General features: G+C 47.0%; 1 protein-coding gene across 2 annotated transcripts in view; it reads right to left on the reverse strand.

The window, feature by feature from the left end:
• Positions 1–16,969, reverse strand: part of LOC140409347 (lysyl oxidase homolog 3B-like) — a 461,422-nt gene that overhangs the window by 219,985 nt on the left and 224,468 nt on the right. The gene's annotated exons all lie outside the window — the stretch shown is intronic.

Consider the following 16,969-nt stretch of genomic DNA (forward strand, 5'->3'; position numbering starts at 1 on the left):
TAAGATATGGAGGAGACTCCGTGTCCTGGATAAAGCCAGTGTAGATATGGAGGAGACTCCGTGTCCTGGATAAAGCCAGTGTAAGATATGGTGGAGGCTCCGTGTCCTGGATAAAGTCAGTGTAAGATATGGAGGAGGCTCCGTGTCCTGGATAAAGCGAGTGTAAGATATGGAGGTAGTTCACTGTCCTGGATAAAGCAAGTGTAAGATTTGGAGGCGGCTCCGTGTCCTGGATAAAGACAGTGTAAGATATGGAGGACGCTCCGTGTCCGGGATAAAGCCAGTGTAAGATATGGAGGTAATTCACTGTCCTGGATAAAGCCAGTGTAAGATATGGAGGAGGCTCCGTGCCTGGATAAAACCAGTGTAAGATATGGAGGTAGTTCACTGTCCTGGATAAAGCCAGTGTAAGATATGGAGGAGGCTCCGTGTCCTGGATAAAGCCAGTGTAAGATTATGGTGGTAGTTCACTGTCCTGGATAAAGCCAGTGTAAGATATGGAGGTTGTTCACTGTCCTGTATAAAGCCAGTGTAAGATATGGAGGTAGTTCACTGTCATAGATAAAGCCAGCGTAAGATATGGAGGTAGCTCCGTGACCTGCATAAAGCCAGTGTACGATATGGAGGTAGCTCAGTGTCCTGGATAAAGCCAGTGTAAGATATGGAGGTAGTTCACTGTCCTGGATAAAGCCAGTGTAAGATATGGAGGTAGTTCACTGTCCTGTATAAAGCCAGTGTAAGATATGGAGGTAGTTCACTGTCATGGATAAAGCCAGTGTAAGATATGGAGGTAGCTCCGTGTCCTGGATAAAGTCAGTGTAAGATATGGAGGTAGCTCCGTGTCCTGGATAAAGCCAGTGTAAGATATGGAGGAGCCTCCGTGTCCTGGATAAAGCCAGTGTAAGATATGGAGGAGGCTCCGTGTCCTGGATAAAGCCAGTGTAAGATATGGAGGAGGTTCCGTGTCCTGGATAAAGCCAGTGTAAGATATGGAGGAGCATCCGTGTCCTGGATAAAGTCAGTGTAAGATATGGACGTAGCTGGGTGTCCAGGATAAAGCCAGTGTAAGATATGGAGGTAGTTCACTGTCCTGGATAAAGCCAGTGTATGATATGGAGGAGGCACCATGTCCTGGATAAAGCCAGTGTAAGATATGGAGGAGGCTCCGTGTCCTGGATAAAGTCACTGTAAGATATGGAGGAGGCTCCGTGTCCTGGATAAAGCCAGTGTAAGATATGGAGGTAGTTCACTGTCCTGGATAAAGCCATTGTAAGATATGGAGGTAGTTCACTGTCCTGGACAAAGCCAGTGAAAGATATGGAGGTAGCTACGTGTCCTGAATGAAGTCAGCGTAAGATATGGAGGTAACCCCATGTCCTGGATGAAGCCAGTGTAAGATATGGAGGTAGTTCACTGTCCTGGATAAAGCCAGTGTAAGTTTTGGAGGTAGTTCACTGTCCTGGATAATGCCAGTGTAAGATATGGAGGTAGTTCACTGTCCTGGATAAAGCCAGTGTAAGATATGGAGGTAGTTCACTGTCCTGGATAAAGCTAGTGTAAGATATGGAGGTAGCTCACTGTCCTGGATAAAGCCAGTGTAAGATATTGAGGTCGTTAACTGTCCAGGATGAAGCCAGTGTAAGATATTGAGGTAGTTCACTGTCCTGCATAAAGCCAGTGTAAGATATGGAGGTAGTTCGCTGTCCTGGATAAAGCCAGTGTAAGATATGGAGGTTGTTCACTATCCTGGATAAAGCCAGTGTAAGATATGGAGGTAGTTCGCTGTCCTGGATGAAACCAGTGTAAGATATGGAGGTAGTTCACTGTCCTGGATAAAGCCAGTGTAAGATATGGAGGTAGTTCGCTATCCTGGATAAAGCCAGAGTAAGATATGGAGGTAGTTCACTGTCCTGGATGAAGCCAGTGTAAGATATGATGGTAGCTCACTGTCCTGGATAAAGCCAGTGTAAGATATGGAGGTAGTTCACTGTCCTGGATAAAGTCAGTGTAAGATATGGACGTAGCTCCGTGTCCAGGATAAAGCCAGTGTAAGATATGGAGGTAGCTCCGTGTCCTGGATATAGCCAGTGTAAGATATGGAGGTAGTTCACTGTCCTGGATAAAGGAGTGTATGATACGGAGGTAGTTCACTGTCCAGGATAAAGCCAGTGTAAGATATGGAGGTAGGTCACTGTCCTGGATAAAGCCAGTGTAAGATATGGAGGCAGTTCACTGTCCTGGATAAAGCCGGTGTAAGATATGGAGGAGACTCCGTGTCCTGGATAAAGCCAGTGTAAGATATGGAGGAGACTCCGTGTCCTGGATAAAGCCAGTGTAAGATATGGTGGAGGCTCCGTGTCCTGGATAAAGTCAGTGTAAGATATGGAGGAGGCTCCGTGTCCTGGATAAAGCGAGTGTAAGATATGGAGGTAGTTCACTGTCCTGGATGAAGCCAGTGTAAGATTTGGAGGCGGCTCCGTGTCCTGGATAAAGACAGTGTAAGATATGGAGGACGCTCCGTGTCCGGGATAAAGCCAGTGTAAGATATGGAGGTAATTCACTGTCCTGGATAAAGCCAGTGTAAGATATGGAGGAGGCTCCGTGCCTGGATAAAACCAGTGTAAGATATGGAGGTAGTTCACTGTCCTGGATAAAGCCAGTGTAAGATATGGAGGAGGCTCCGTGTCCTGGATAAAGCCAGTGTAAGATTATGGTGGTAGTTCACTGTCCTGGATAAAGCCAGTGTAAGATATGGAGGTTGTTCACTGTCCTGTATAAAGCCAGTGTAAGATATGGAGGTAGTTCACTGTCATAGATAAAGCCAGCGTAAGATATGGAGGTAGCTCCGTGACCTGCATAACGCCAGTGTACGATATGGAGGTAGCTCAGTGTCCTGGATAAAGCCAGTGTAAGATATGGAGGTAGTTCACTGTCCTGGATAAAGCCAGTGTAAGATATGGAGGTAGTTCACTGTCCTGTATAAAGCCAGTGTAAGATATGGAGGTAGTTCACTGTCATGGATAAAGCCAGTGTAAGATATGGAGGTAGCTCCGTGTCCTGGATAAAGTCAGTGTAAGATATGGAGGTAGCTCCGTGTCCTGGATAAAGCCAGTGTAAGATATGGAGGAGCCTCCGTGTCCTGGATAAAGCCAGTGTAAGATATGGAGGAGGCTCCGTGTCCTGGATAAAGCCAGTGTAAGATATGGAGGAGGTTCCGTGTCCTGGATAAAGCCAGTGTAAGATATGGAGGAGCATCCGTGTCCTGGATAAAGCCAGTGTAAGATATGGAGGTAGCTCTGAGTCCTGGATAAAGCCAGTGTAAGATATGGAGGAGGCTCCGTTTCCTGGATAAAGCCAGTGTAAGATATGGAGGAGGCTCCGTGTCCTGGATAAAGCCAGTGTAAGATATGGAGGAGGCTCCGTGTCCTGGGAAAAGCCAGTGTAAGATATGGAGGTAGCTCTGAGTCCTGGATAAAGCCAGTGTAAGATATGGAGGAGGATCCGGGACCTGGGAAAAGCCAGTGTAAGATATGGAGGTAGCTCCGTGTCCTGGATTAAACCAGTGTAAGATATGGAGGAGGCTCCGTGTCCTCGATAAAGCCAGTGTAAGATATGGAGGTAGTTCACTGTCCTGGATAAAGCCAGTGTAAGATATGGAGGTAGTTCACTGTCCTGGATAAAGTCAGTGTAAGATATGGACGTAGCTGCGTGTCCAGGATAAAGCCAGTGTAAGATATGGAGGTAGTTCACTGTCCTGGATAAAGCCAGTGTATGATATGGAGGAGGCTCCATGTCCTGGATAAAGCCAGTGTAAGATATGGAGGAGGCTCCGTGTCCTGGATAAAGTCACTGTAAGATATGGAGGAGGCTCCGTGTCCTGGATAAAGCCAGTGTAAGATATGGAGGTAGTTCACTGTCCTGGATAAAGCCATTGGAAGATATGGAGGTAGTTCACTGTCCTGGACAAAGCCAGTGAAAGATATGGAGGTAGCTACGTGTCCTGGATGAAGTCAGCGTAAGATATGGAGGTAACCCCGTGTCCTGGATGAAGCCAGTGTAAGATATGGAGGTAGTTCACTGTCCTGGATAAAGCCAGTGTAAGTTTTGGAGGTAGTTCACTGTCCTGGATAATGCCAGTGTAAGATATGGAGGTAGTTCACTGTCCTGGATAAAGCCAGTGTAAGATATGGAGGTAGTTCACTGTCCTGGATAAAGCTAGTGTAAGATATGGAGGTAGCTCACTGTCCTGGATAAAGCCAGTGTAAGATATTGAGGTCGTTAACTGTCCAGGATGAAGCCAGTGTAAGATATTGAGGTAGTTCACTGTCCTGCATAAAGCCAGTGTAAGATATGGAGGTAGTTCGCTGTCCTGGATAAAGCCAGTGTAAGATATGGAGGTTGTTCACTATCCTGGATAAAGCCAGTGTAAGATATGGAGGTAGTTCGCTGTCCTGGATGAAACCAGTGTAAGATATGGAGGTAGTTCACTGTCCTGGATAAAGCCAGTGTAAGATATGGAGGTAGTTCGCTATCCTGGATAAAGCCAGAGTAAGATATGGAGGTAGTTCACTGTCCTGGATGAAGCCAGTGTAAGATATGATGGTAGCTCACTGTCCTGGATAAAGCCAGTGTAAGATATGGAGGTAGTTCACTGTCCTGGATAAAGTCAGTGTAAGATATGGACGTAGCTCCGTGTCCAGGATAAAGCCAGTGTAAGATATGGAGGTAGCTCCGTGTCCTGGATATAGCCAGTGTAAGATATGGAGGTAGTTCACTGTCCTGGATAAAGGAGTGTATGATACGGAGGTAGTTCACTGTCCAGGATAAAGCCAGTGTAAGATATGGAGGTAGGTCACTGTCCTGGATAAAGCCAGTGTAAGATATGGAGGCAGTTCACTGTCCTGGATAAAGCCGGTGTAAGATATGGAGGAGACTCCGTGTCCTGGATAAAGCCAGTGTAAGATATGGAGGAGACTCCGTGTCCTGGATAAAGCCAGTGTAAGATATGGTGGAGGCTCCGTGTCCTGGATAAAGTCAGTGTAAGATATGGAGGAGGCTCCGTGTCCTGGATAAAGCGAGTGTAAGATATGGAGGTAGTTCACTGTCCTGGATGAAGCCAGTGTAAGATTTGGAGGCGGCTCCGTGTCCTGGATAAAGACAGTGTAAGATATGGAGGACGCTCCGTGTCCGGGATAAAGCCAGTGTAAGATATGGAGGTAATTCACTGTCCTGGATAAAGCCAGTGTAAGATATGGAGGAGGCTCCGTGCCTGGATAAAACCAGTGTAAGATATGGAGGTAGTTCACTGTCCTGGATAAAGCCAGTGTAAGATATGGAGGAGGCTCCGTGTCCTGGATAAAGCCAGTGTAAGATTATGGTGGTAGTTCACTGTCCTGGATAAAGCCAGTGTAAGATATGGAGGTTGTTCACTGTCCTGTATAAAGCCAGTGTAAGATATGGAGGTAGTTCACTGTCATAGATAAAGCCAGCGTAAGATATGGAGGTAGCTCCGTGACCTGCATAACGCCAGTGTACGATATGGAGGTAGCTCAGTGTCCTGGATAAAGCCAGTGTAAGATATGGAGGTAGTTCACTGTCCTGGATAAAGCCAGTGTAAGATATGGAGGTAGTTCACTGTCCTGTATAAAGCCAGTGTAAGATATGGAGGTAGTTCACTGTCATGGATAAAGCCAGTGTAAGATATGGAGGTAGCTCCGTGTCCTGGATAAAGTCAGTGTAAGATATGGAGGTAGCTCCGTGTCCTGGATAAAGCCAGTGTAAGATATGGAGGAGCCTCCGTGTCCTGGATAAAGCCAGTGTAAGATATGGAGGAGGCTCCGTGTCCTGGATAAAGCCAGTGTAAGATATGGAGGAGGTTCCGTGTCCTGGATAAAGCCAGTGTAAGATATGGAGGAGCATCCGTGTCCTGGATAAAGCCAGTGTAAGATATGGAGGTAGCTCTGAGTCCTGGATAAAGCCAGTGTAAGATATGGAGGAGGCTCCGTTTCCTGGATAAAGCCAGTGTAAGATATGGAGGAGGCTCCGTGTCCTGGATAAAGCCAGTGTAAGATATGGAGGAGGCTCCGTGTCCTGGGAAAAGCCAGTGTAAGATATGGAGGTAGCTCTGAGTCCTGGATAAAGCCAGTGTAAGATATGGAGGAGGATCCGGGACCTGGGAAAAGCCAGTGTAAGATATGGAGGTAGCTCCGTGTCCTGGATTAAACCAGTGTAAGATATGGAGGAGGCTCCGTGTCCTCGATAAAGCCAGTGTAAGATATGGAGGTAGTTCACTGTCCTGGATAAAGCCAGTGTAAGATATGGAGGTAGTTCACTGTCCTGGATAAAGTCAGTGTAAGATATGGACGTAGCTGCGTGTCCAGGATAAAGCCAGTGTAAGATATGGAGGTAGTTCACTGTCCTGGATAAAGCCAGTGTATGATATGGAGGAGGCTCCATGTCCTGGATAAAGCCAGTGTAAGATATGGAGGAGGCTCCGTGTCCTGGATAAAGTCACTGTAAGATATGGAGGAGGCTCCGTGTCCTGGATAAAGCCAGTGTAAGATATGGAGGTAGTTCACTGTCCTGGATAAAGCCATTGGAAGATATGGAGGTAGTTCACTGTCCTGGACAAAGCCAGTGAAAGATATGGAGGTAGCTACGTGTCCTGGATGAAGTCAGCGTAAGATATGGAGGTAACCCCGTGTCCTGGATGAAGCCAGTGTAAGATATGGAGGTAGTTCACTGTCCTGGATAAAGCCAGTGTAAGTTTTGGAGGTAGTTCACTGTCCTGGATAATGCCAGTGTAAGATATGGAGGTAGTTCACTGTCCTGGATAAAGCCAGTGTAAGATATGGAGGTAGTTCACTGTCCTGGATAAAGCTAGTGTAAGATATGGAGGTAGCTCACTGTCCTGGATAAAGCCAGTGTAAGATATTGAGGTCGTTAACTGTCCAGGATGAAGCCAGTGTAAGATATTGAGGTAGTTCACTGTCCTGCATAAAGCCAGTGTAAGATATGGAGGTAGTTCGCTGTCCTGGATAAAGCCAGTGTAAGATATGGAGGTTGTTCACTATCCTGGATAAAGCCAGTGTAAGATATGGAGGTAGTTCGCTGTCCTGGATGAAACCAGTGTAAGATATGGAGGTAGTTCACTGTCCTGGATAAAGCCAGTGTAAGATATGGAGGTAGTTCGCTATCCTGGATAAAGCCAGAGTAAGATATGGAGGTAGTTCACTGTCCTGGATGAAGCCAGTGTAAGATATGGAGGTAGCTCACTGTCCTGGATAAAGCCAGTGTAAGATATGGAGGTAGTTCACTGTCCTGGATAAAGTCAGTGTAAGATATGGACGTAGCTCCGTGTCCAGGATAAAGCCAGTGTAAGATATGGAGGTAGCTCCGTGTCCTGGATATAGCCAGTGTAAGATATGGAGGTAGTTCACTGTCCTGTATAAAGGAGTGTATGATACGGAGGTAGTTCACTGTCCAGGATAAAGCCAGTGTAAGATATGGAGGTAGGTCACTGTCCTGGATAAAGCCAGTGTAAGATATGGAGGCAGTTCACTGTCCTGGATAAAGCCACTGTAAGATATGGAGGAGGCTCCGTGTCCTGGATAAAGCCAGTGTAAGATATGGAGGTAGTTCACTGTCCTGGATAAAGCCGGTGTAAGATATGGAGGAGGCTCTGTGTCCTGGATAAAGCCAGTGTAAGATATGGAGGGGGCTCACTGTCCTGGATAAAGCCAGTGTAAGATATGGAGGTTGTTCACTGTCCTGGATAAAGCTAGTGCAAGATATGGAGGAGGCTCCGTGTCCTGGATAAACCTGTGTAAGATATGGAGGAGGCTCCGTGTCCTGGATAAAGCCAGTGTAAGATATGGAGGAAGTTCACTGTCCTGGATAAAGCCAGTGTAAGATATGGAGGTAGTTCACTGTCCTGGATAAAGCCAGTGTAAGATATGGAGGTAGCTCCGTGTCCTGGATAAAGCCAGTGTAAGATATGGAGGTAGCTCGGTGTCCTGGATAAAGCCAGTGTAAGATATGGAGGTAGTTCACTGCCCCGGATAAAGCCTGTGTAAGATATGGAGGAGGCTCCGTGTCCTGGATACAGCCAGTGAAATATATGGAGGATGCTCCGTGTCCTGGATAAAGTCAGTGTAGGATATGGAGGAGGCTCCGTGTCCTGGATAAAGTCAGTGTAAGATATGGAGGAGGCTCCGTGTCCTGGATAAAGCGAGTGTAAGATATGGAGGTAGTTCACTGTCCTGGAAAAAGCCAGTGTAAGATATGGAGGAGGCTCCGTGCCTGGATAAAACCAGTGTAAGATATGGAGGTAGTTCACTGTCCTGGATAAAGCCAGTGTAAGATATGGAGGAGGCTCCGTGTCCTGGATAAAGCCAGTGTAAGATTATGGTGGTAGTTCACTGTCCTGGATAAAGCCAGTGTAAGATATGGAGGTTGTTCACTGTCCTGTATAAAGCCAGTGTAAGATATGGAGGTAGTTCACTGTCATAGATAAAGCCAGCGTAAGATATGGAGGTAGCTCCGTGACCTGCATAAAGCCAGTGTACGATGTGGAGGTAGCTCCGTGTCCTGGATAAAGCCAGTGTAAGATATGGAGGTAGTTCACTGTCCTGGATAAAGCCAGTGTAAGATATGGAGGTAGTTCACTGTCCTGTATAAAGCCAGTGTAAGATATGGAGGTAGTTCACTGTCATGGATAAAGCCAGTGTAAGATATGGAGGTAGCTCCGTGTCCTGGATAAAGTCAGTGTAAAATATGGAGGTAGCTCCGTGTCCTGGATAAAGCCAGTGTAAGATATGGAGGAGCCTCCGTGTCCTGGATAAAGCCAGTGTAAGATATGGAGGAGGCTCCGTGTCCTGGATAAAGCCAGTGTAAGATATGGAGAAGGTTCCGTGTCCTGGATAAAGCCAGTGTAAGATATGGAGGAGCATCCGTGTCCTGGATAAAGCCAGTGTAAGGTATGGAGGTAGCTCTGAGTCCTGGATAAAGCCAGTGTAAGATATGGAGGAGGCTCCGTTTCCTGGATAAAGCCAGTGTAAGATATGGAGGAGGCTCCGTGTCCTGGATAAAGCCAGTGTAAGATATGGAGGAGGCTCCGTGTCCTGGGAAAAGCCAGTGTAAGATATGGAGGTAGCTCTGAGTCCTGGATAAAGCCAGTGTAAGATATGGAGGAGGATCCGTGACCTGGGAAAAGCCAGTGTAAGATATGGAGGTAGCTCCGTGTCCTGGATTAAACCAGTGTAAGATATGGAGGAGGCTCCGTGTCCTCGATAAAGCCAGTGTAAGATATGGAGGTAGTTCACTGTCCTGGATAAAGCCAGTGTAAGATATGGAGGTAGTTCACTGTCCTGGATAAAGTCAGTGTAAGATATGGACGTAGCTGCGTGTCCAGGATAAAGCCAGTGTAAGATATGGAGGTAGTTCACTGTCCTGGATAAAGCCAGTGTATGATATGGAGGAGGCTCCATGTCCTGGATAAAGCCAGTGTAAGATATGGAGGAGGCTCCGTGTCCTGGATAAAGTCACTGTAAGATATGGAGGAGGCTCCGTGTCCTGGATAAAGCCAGTGTAAGATATGGAGGTAGTTCACTGTCCTGGATAAAGCCATTGTAAGATATGGAGGTAGTTCACTGTCCTGGACAAAGCCAGTGAAAGATATGGAGGTAGCTACGTGTCCTGGATGAAGTCAGCGTAAGATATGGAGGTAACCCCGTGTCCTGGATGAAGCCAGTGTAAGATATGGAGGTAGTTCACTGTCCTGGATAAAGCCAGTGGAAGTTTTGGAGGTAGTTCACTGTCCTGGATAATGCCAGTGTAAGATATGGAGGTAGTTCACTGTCCTGGATAAAGCCAGTGTAAGATATGGAGGTAGTTCACTGTCCTGGATAAAGCTAGTGTAAGATATGGAGGTAGCTCACTGTCCTGGATAAAGCCAGTGTAAGATATTGAGGTCGTTAACTGTCCAGGATGAAGCCAGTGTAAGATATTGAGGTAGTTCACTGTCCTGCATAAAGCCAGTGTAAGATATGGAGGTAGTTCGCTGTCCTGGATAAAGCCAGCGTAAGATATGGAGGTTGTTCACTATCCTGGATAAAGCCAGTGTAAGATATGGAGGTAGTTCGCTGTCCTGGATGAAACCAGTGTAAGATATGGAGGTAGTTCACTGTCCTGGATAAAGCCAGTGTAAGATATGGAGGTAGTTCGCTATCCTGGATAAAGCCAGAGTAAGATATGGAGGTAGTTCACTGTCCTGGATGAAGCCAGTGTAAGATATGGAGGTAGCTCACTGTCCTGGATAAAGCCAGTGTAAGATATGGAGGTAGTTCACTGTCCTGGATAAAGTCAGTGTAAGATATGGACGTAGCTCCGTGTCCAGGATAAAGCCAGTGTAAGATATGGAGGTAGCTCCGTGTCCTGGATATAGCCAGTGTAAGATATGGAGGTAGTTCACTGTCCTGGATAAAGGAGTGTATGATACGGAGGTAGTTCACTGTCCAGGATAAAGCCAGTGTAAGATATGGAGGTAGGTCACTGTCCTGGATAAAGCCAGTGTAAGATATGGAGGCAGTTCACTGTCCTGGATAAAGCCACTGTAAGATATGGAGGAGGCTCCGTGTCCTGGATAAAGCCAGTGTAAGATATGGAGGTAGTTCACTGTCCTGGATAAAGCCGGTGTAAGATATGGAGGAGGCTCTGTGTCCTGGATAAAGCCAGTGTAAGATATGGAGGGGGCTCACTGTCCTGGATAAAGCCAGTGTAAGATATGGAGGTTGTTCACTGTCCTGGATAAAGCTAGTGTAAGATATGGAGGAGGCTCCGTGTCCTGGATAAAGCCTGTGTAAGATATGGAGGAGGCTCCGTGTCCTGGATAAAGCCAGTGTAAGATATGGAGGTAGTTCACTGTCCTGGATAAAGCCAGTGTAAGATATGGAGGTAGTTCACTGTCCTGGATAAAGCCAGTGTAAGATATGGAGGTAGCTCCGTGTCCTGGATAAAGCCAGTGTAAGATATGGAGGTAGCTCGGTGTCCTGGATAAAGCCAGTGTAAGATATGGAGGTAGTTCACTGCCCCGGATAAAGCCTGTGTAAGATATGGAGGAGACTCCGTGTCCTGGATACAGCCAGTGAAATATATGGAGGATGCTCCGTGTCCTGGATAAAGTCAGTGTAAGATATGAAGGAGGCTCCGTGTCCTGGATAAAGCCAGTGGAAGGTATGGAGGAGGATCCGTGTCCTGGACAAAGCCAGTGTAGGATATGGAGGAGGCTCCGTGTCCTGGATAAAGTCAGTGTAAGATATGGAGGAGGCTCCGTGTCCTGGATAAAGCGAGTGTAAGATATGGAGGTAGTTCACTGTCCTGGAAAAAGCCAGTGTAAGATATGGAGGAGACTCCGTGTCCTGGATAAAGTCAGTATCAGATATGGAGGTAGTTCACTGTCCTGGATAAAGCCAGTGTAAGATTTGGAGGCGGCTCCGTGTCCTGGATAAAGCCAGTGTAGGATATGGAGGTCGTGCACTGTCCTGGATAAAGCCAGTGGACGATATGGAGGAGGATCCGTGTCCTGGACAAAGCCAGTGTAGGATATGGAGGAGGCTCCGCGTCCTGGATAAAGTCAGTGTAAGATATGGAGGACGCTCCGTGTCCGGGATAAAGCCAGTGTAAGATATGGAGGTAATTCACTGTCCTGGATAAAGCCAGTGTAAGATATGGAGGAGGCTCCGTGCCTGGATAAAACCAGTGTAAGATATGGAGGTAGTTCACTGTCCTGGATAAAGCCAGTGTAAGATATGGAGGTAGTTCACTGAACTGTATAAAGCCAGTGTAAGATATGGAGGTAGTTCACTGTCATGGATAAAGCCTGTGTAAGATATGGAGGTAGCTCCGTGTCCTGGATAAAGCCAGTGTAAGATATGGAGGAGGCTCCGTGTCCTGGATAAAGCCGGTGTAAGATATGGAGGAGGCTCCGTGTCCTGGATAAAGCCAGTGTAAGATATGGAGGAGCATCCGTGTCCTGGATCAAGTCAGTGTAAGATATGGAGGTAGCTCCGTGTCCTGGATAAAGCCAGTGTAAGATATGGAGGAGCCTCCGTGTCCTGGATAAAGCCAGTGTAGGATATGGAGGAGGCTCCGTGTCGTGGATAAAGCCAGTGTAAGATATGGAGGTAGATCACTGTCATGGATAAAGCCAGTGTAAGATATGGAGGTAGCTCCGTGTCCTGGATAAAGCCAGTGTAAGATATGGAGGAGGCTCCGTTTCCTGGATAAAGCCAGTGTAAGATATGGAGGAGGCTCCATGTCCTGGATAAAGCCAGTGTAAGATATGGAGGTAGTTCACTGTCCTGGATAAAGCCAGTGTAAGATATGGAGGTAGTTCAGTGCCCCGGATACAGCCAGTGTAAGATATGGAGGAGGCTCCGTGTCCTGGATAAAGCCAGTGTAAGATATGGAGGAGGCTCCGTGTCCTGGATAAAGCCAGTGTAAGATGTGGAGGAGGCTCCGTGTCCTGGACAAAGCCAGTGTAGGATATGGAGAAGGCTCCGTGTCCTGGATAAAGCCAGTGTAAGATATGGAGGTAGCTCCATGTCCTGGAAAAAGTCAGTGTAAGATATGGAGGTAGTTCACTGTCCTGGATAAAGCCAGTGTAAGATATGGAGGAGGCTCCATGTCCTGGATAAAGCCAGTGTAAGATATGGAGGAGGCTCCGTGTCCTGGATAAAGTCAGTGTAAGATATGGAGGAGGCTCCGTGTCCTGGATAAAGCTAGTGAAAGATATGGAGGTAGTTCACTGTCTTGGATAAAGCCACTGTAAGATATGGAGGTAGCTCACTGTCCTGGACAAAGGCAGTGAAAGATATGGAGGTAGTTAACTGTCCTGGACAAAGCCAGTGAAAGACATGGAGGTAGTTCACTGTCCTGGATAAAGCTAGTGAAAGATATGGAGGTAGCTCACTGTCCTGGATAAAGCCAGTGTAAAATATTGAGGTAGTTAACTGTCCAGGATGAAGCCAGTGTAAGATATGGAGGTAGTTCACTGTCCTGGATAAAGCCAGTGTAAGATATGGAGGTAGTTCGCTGTCCTGGATAAAGCCAGTGTAAGATATGGAGGTACTTCACTGTCCTGGATAAAGCCAGTGTAAGATATGGACGTAGCTCCGTGTCCAGGATAAAGCCAGTGTAAGATATGGAGGTAGCTCCGTGTCCTGGATATAGCCAGTGTAAGATATGGAGGTAGTTCACTGTTCTGGATAAAGGAGTGTATAATACGGAGGTAGTTCACTGTCCAGGATAAAGCCAGTGTAAGATATGGAGGTAGGTCACTGTCCTGGATAAAGCCAGTGTAAGACATGGAGGTAGTTCACTGTCCTAGATAAAGCCAGTGTACGATATGGAGGAGGCTCCCTGTCCTGGATAAAGCCAGTGTAAGATATGGAGGTAGTTCACTGTCCTGGATAAAGCCAGTGTAAGATATGGAGGAGGCTCCGTGTCCTGGATAAAGCCCGTGTAAGATATGGAGGTCGTGCACTGTCCTGGATAAAGCCAGTGGAAGGTATGGAGGAGGATCCGTGTCCTGGACAAAGCCAGTGTAGGATATGGAGGAGGCTCCGTGTCCTGGATAAAGTCAGTGTAAGATATGGAGGAGGCTCCGTGTCCTGGATAAAGCGAGTGTAAGATATGGAGGTAGTTCACTGTCCTGGAAAAAGCCAGTGTAAGATATGGAGGAGACTCCGTGTCCTGGATAAAGTCAGTATAAGATATGGAGGTAGTTCACTGTCCTGGATAAAGCCAGTGTAGGATTTGGAGGCGGCTCCGTGTCCTGGATAAAGCCAGTGTAGGATATGGAGGTCGTGCACTCTCCTGGATAAAGCCATTGTAAGATATGGAGGTAGTTCACTGTCCTGGACAAAGCCAGTGAAAGATATGGAGGTAGCTACGTGTCCTGGATGAAGTCAGCGTAAGATATGGAGGTAACCCCGTGTCCTGGATGAAGCCAGTGTAAGATATGGAGGTAGTTCACTGTCCTGGATAAAGCCAGTGTAAGTTTTGGAGGTAGTTCACTGTCCTGGATAAAGCCAGTGTAAGATATGGAGGTAGTTCACTGTCCTGGATAAAGCCAGTGTAAGATATGGAGGTCGTTAACTGTCCAGGATGAAGCCAGTGTAAGATATTGAGGTAGTTCACTGTCCTGCATGAATCCAGTGTAAGATATGGAGGTAGTTCGCTGTCCTGGATAAAGCCAGTGTAAGATATGGAGGTTGTTCACTATCCTGGATAAAGCCAGTGTAAGATATGGAGGTAGTTTGCTGTCCTGGGTGAAACCAGTGTAAGATATGGAGGTAGTTCACTGTCCTGGATAAAGCCAGTGTAAGATATGGAGGTAGTTCGCTATCCTGGATAAAGCCAGAGTAAGATATGGAGGTAGTTCACTGTCCTGGATGAAGCCAGTGTAAGATATGGAGGTAGCTCACTGTCCTGGATAAAGCCAGTGTAAGATATGGAGGTAGTTCACTGTCCTGGATAAAGTCAGTGTAAGATATGGACGTAGCTCCGTATCCAGGATAAAGCCAGTGTAAGATATGGAGGTAGCTCCGTGTCCTGGATATAGCCAGTGTAAGATATGGAGGTAGTTCACTGTCCTGGATAAAGGAGTGTATGATACGGAGGTAGTTCACTGTCCAGGATAAAGCCAGTGTAAGATATGGAGGTAGGTCACTGTCCTGGATAAAGCCAGTGTAAGATATGGAGGCAGTTCACTGTCCTGGATAAAGCCACTGTAAGATATGGGGGAGGCTCCGTGTCCTGGATAAAGCTAGTGTAAGATATGGAGGTAGTTCACTGTCCTGGATAAAGCCGGTGTAAGATATGGAGGATGCTCTGTGTCCTGGATAAAGCCAGTGTAAGATATGGAGGGGGCTCACTGTCCTGGATAAAGCCAGTGTAAGATATGGAGGTTGTTCACTGTCCTGGATAAAGCTAGTGTAAGATATGGAGGAGGCTCCGTGTCCTGGATAAAGCCAGTGTAAGATATGGAGGAGGCTCCGTGTCCTGGATAAAGCCAGTGTAAGATATGGAGGTACTTCACTGTCCTGGATAAAGCCAGTGTAAGATATGGAGGTAGTTCACTGTCCTGGATAAAGCCAGTGTAAGATATGGAGGTAGCTCCGTGTCCTGGATAAAGCCAGTGTAAGATATGGAGGTAGCTCGGTGTCCTGGATAAAGCCAGTGTAAGATATGGAGGTAGTTCACTGCCCCGGATAAAGCCTGTGTAAGATATGGAGGAGGCTCCGTGTCCTGGATACAGCCAGTGAAATATATGGAGGATGCTCCGTGTCCTGGATAAAGTCAGTGTAAGATATGGAGGAGGCTCCGTGTCCTGGATAAAGCCAGTGGAAGGTATGGAGGAGGATCCGTGTCCTGGACAAAGCCAGTGTAGGATATGGAGGAGGCTCCGTGTCCTGCATAAAGTCAGTGTAAGATATGGAGGAGGCGCGGTGTCCTGGATAATGCGAGTGTAAGATATGGAGGTAGTTCACTGTCCTGGAAAAAGCCAGTGTAAGATATGGAGGAGACTCCGTATCCTGGATAAAGTCAGTATAAGATATGGAGGTAGTTCACTGTCCTGGATAAAGCCAGTGTAAGATTTGGAGGCGGCTCCGTGTCCTGGATAAAGCCAGTGTAGGATATGGAGGTCGTGCACTGTCCTGGATAAAGCCAGTGGAAGATATGGAGGAGGATCCGTGTCCTGGACAAAGCCAGTGTAGGATATGGAGGAGGCTCCGCGTCCTGGATAAAGTCAGTGTAAGATATGGAGGACGCTCCGTGTCCGGGATAAAGCCAGTGTAAGATATGGAGGTAATTCACTGTCCTGGATAAAGCCAGTGTAAGATATGGAGGAGGCTCCGTGCCTGGATAAAACCAGTGTCATATATGGAGGTAGTTCACTGTCCTGGATAAAGACAGTGTAAGATATGGAGGTAGTTCACTGAACTGTATAAAGCCAGTGTAAGATATGGAGGTAGTTCACTGTCATGGATAAAGCCTGTGTAACATATGGAGGTAGCTCCGTGTCCTGGATAAAGCCAGTGTAAGATATGGAGGAGGCTCCGTGTCCTGGATAAAGCCGGTGTAAGATATGGAGGAGGCTCCGTGTCCTGGATAAAGCCAGTGTAAGATATGGAGGAGCATCCGTGTCCTGGATAAAGTCAGTGTAAGATATGGAGGTAGCTCCGTGTCCTGGATAAAGCCAGTGTAAGATATGGAGGAGCCTTCGTGTCCTGGATAAAGCCAGTGTAGGATATGGAGGAGGCTCCGTGTCGTGGATAAAGCCAGTGTAAGATATGGAGGTAGATCACTGTCATGGATAAAGCCAGTGTAAGATATGGAGGTAGCTCCGTGTCCTGGATAAAGCCAGTGTAAGATATGGAGGAGGCTCCGTTTCCTGGATAAAGCCAGTGTAAGATATGGAGGAGGCTCCATGTCCTGGATAAAGCCAGTGTAAGATATGGAGGTAGTTCACTGTCCTGGATAAAGCCAGTGTAAGATATGGAGGTAGTTCAGTGCCCCGGATAAAGCCAGTGTAAGATATGGAGGAGGCTCCGTGTCCTGGATAAAGCCAGTGTAAGATATGGAGGAGGCTCCGTGTCCTGGATAAAGCCAGGGTAAGATATGGAGAAGGCTCCGTGTCCTGGATAAAGCCAGTGTAAGATATGGAGGTAGCTCCATGTCCTGGAAAAAGTCAGTGTAAGATATGGAGGTAGTTCACTGTCCTGGATAAAGCCAGTGTAAGATATGGAGGAGGCTCCATGTCCTGGATAAAGCCAGTGTAAGATATGGAGGAGGCTCCGTGTCCTGGATAAAGTCAGAGTAAGATATGGAGGAGGCTCCGTGTCCTGGATAAAGCCAGTGAAAGATATGGAGGTAGTTCACTGTCTTGGATAAAGCCACTGTAAGA

The sequence above is a fragment of the Scyliorhinus torazame genome, chromosome 3 (assembly GCF_047496885.1).
Source record: "Scyliorhinus torazame isolate Kashiwa2021f chromosome 3, sScyTor2.1, whole genome shotgun sequence".
In the NCBI taxonomy this organism is placed as follows: domain Eukaryota; kingdom Metazoa; phylum Chordata; class Chondrichthyes; order Carcharhiniformes; family Scyliorhinidae; genus Scyliorhinus; species Scyliorhinus torazame.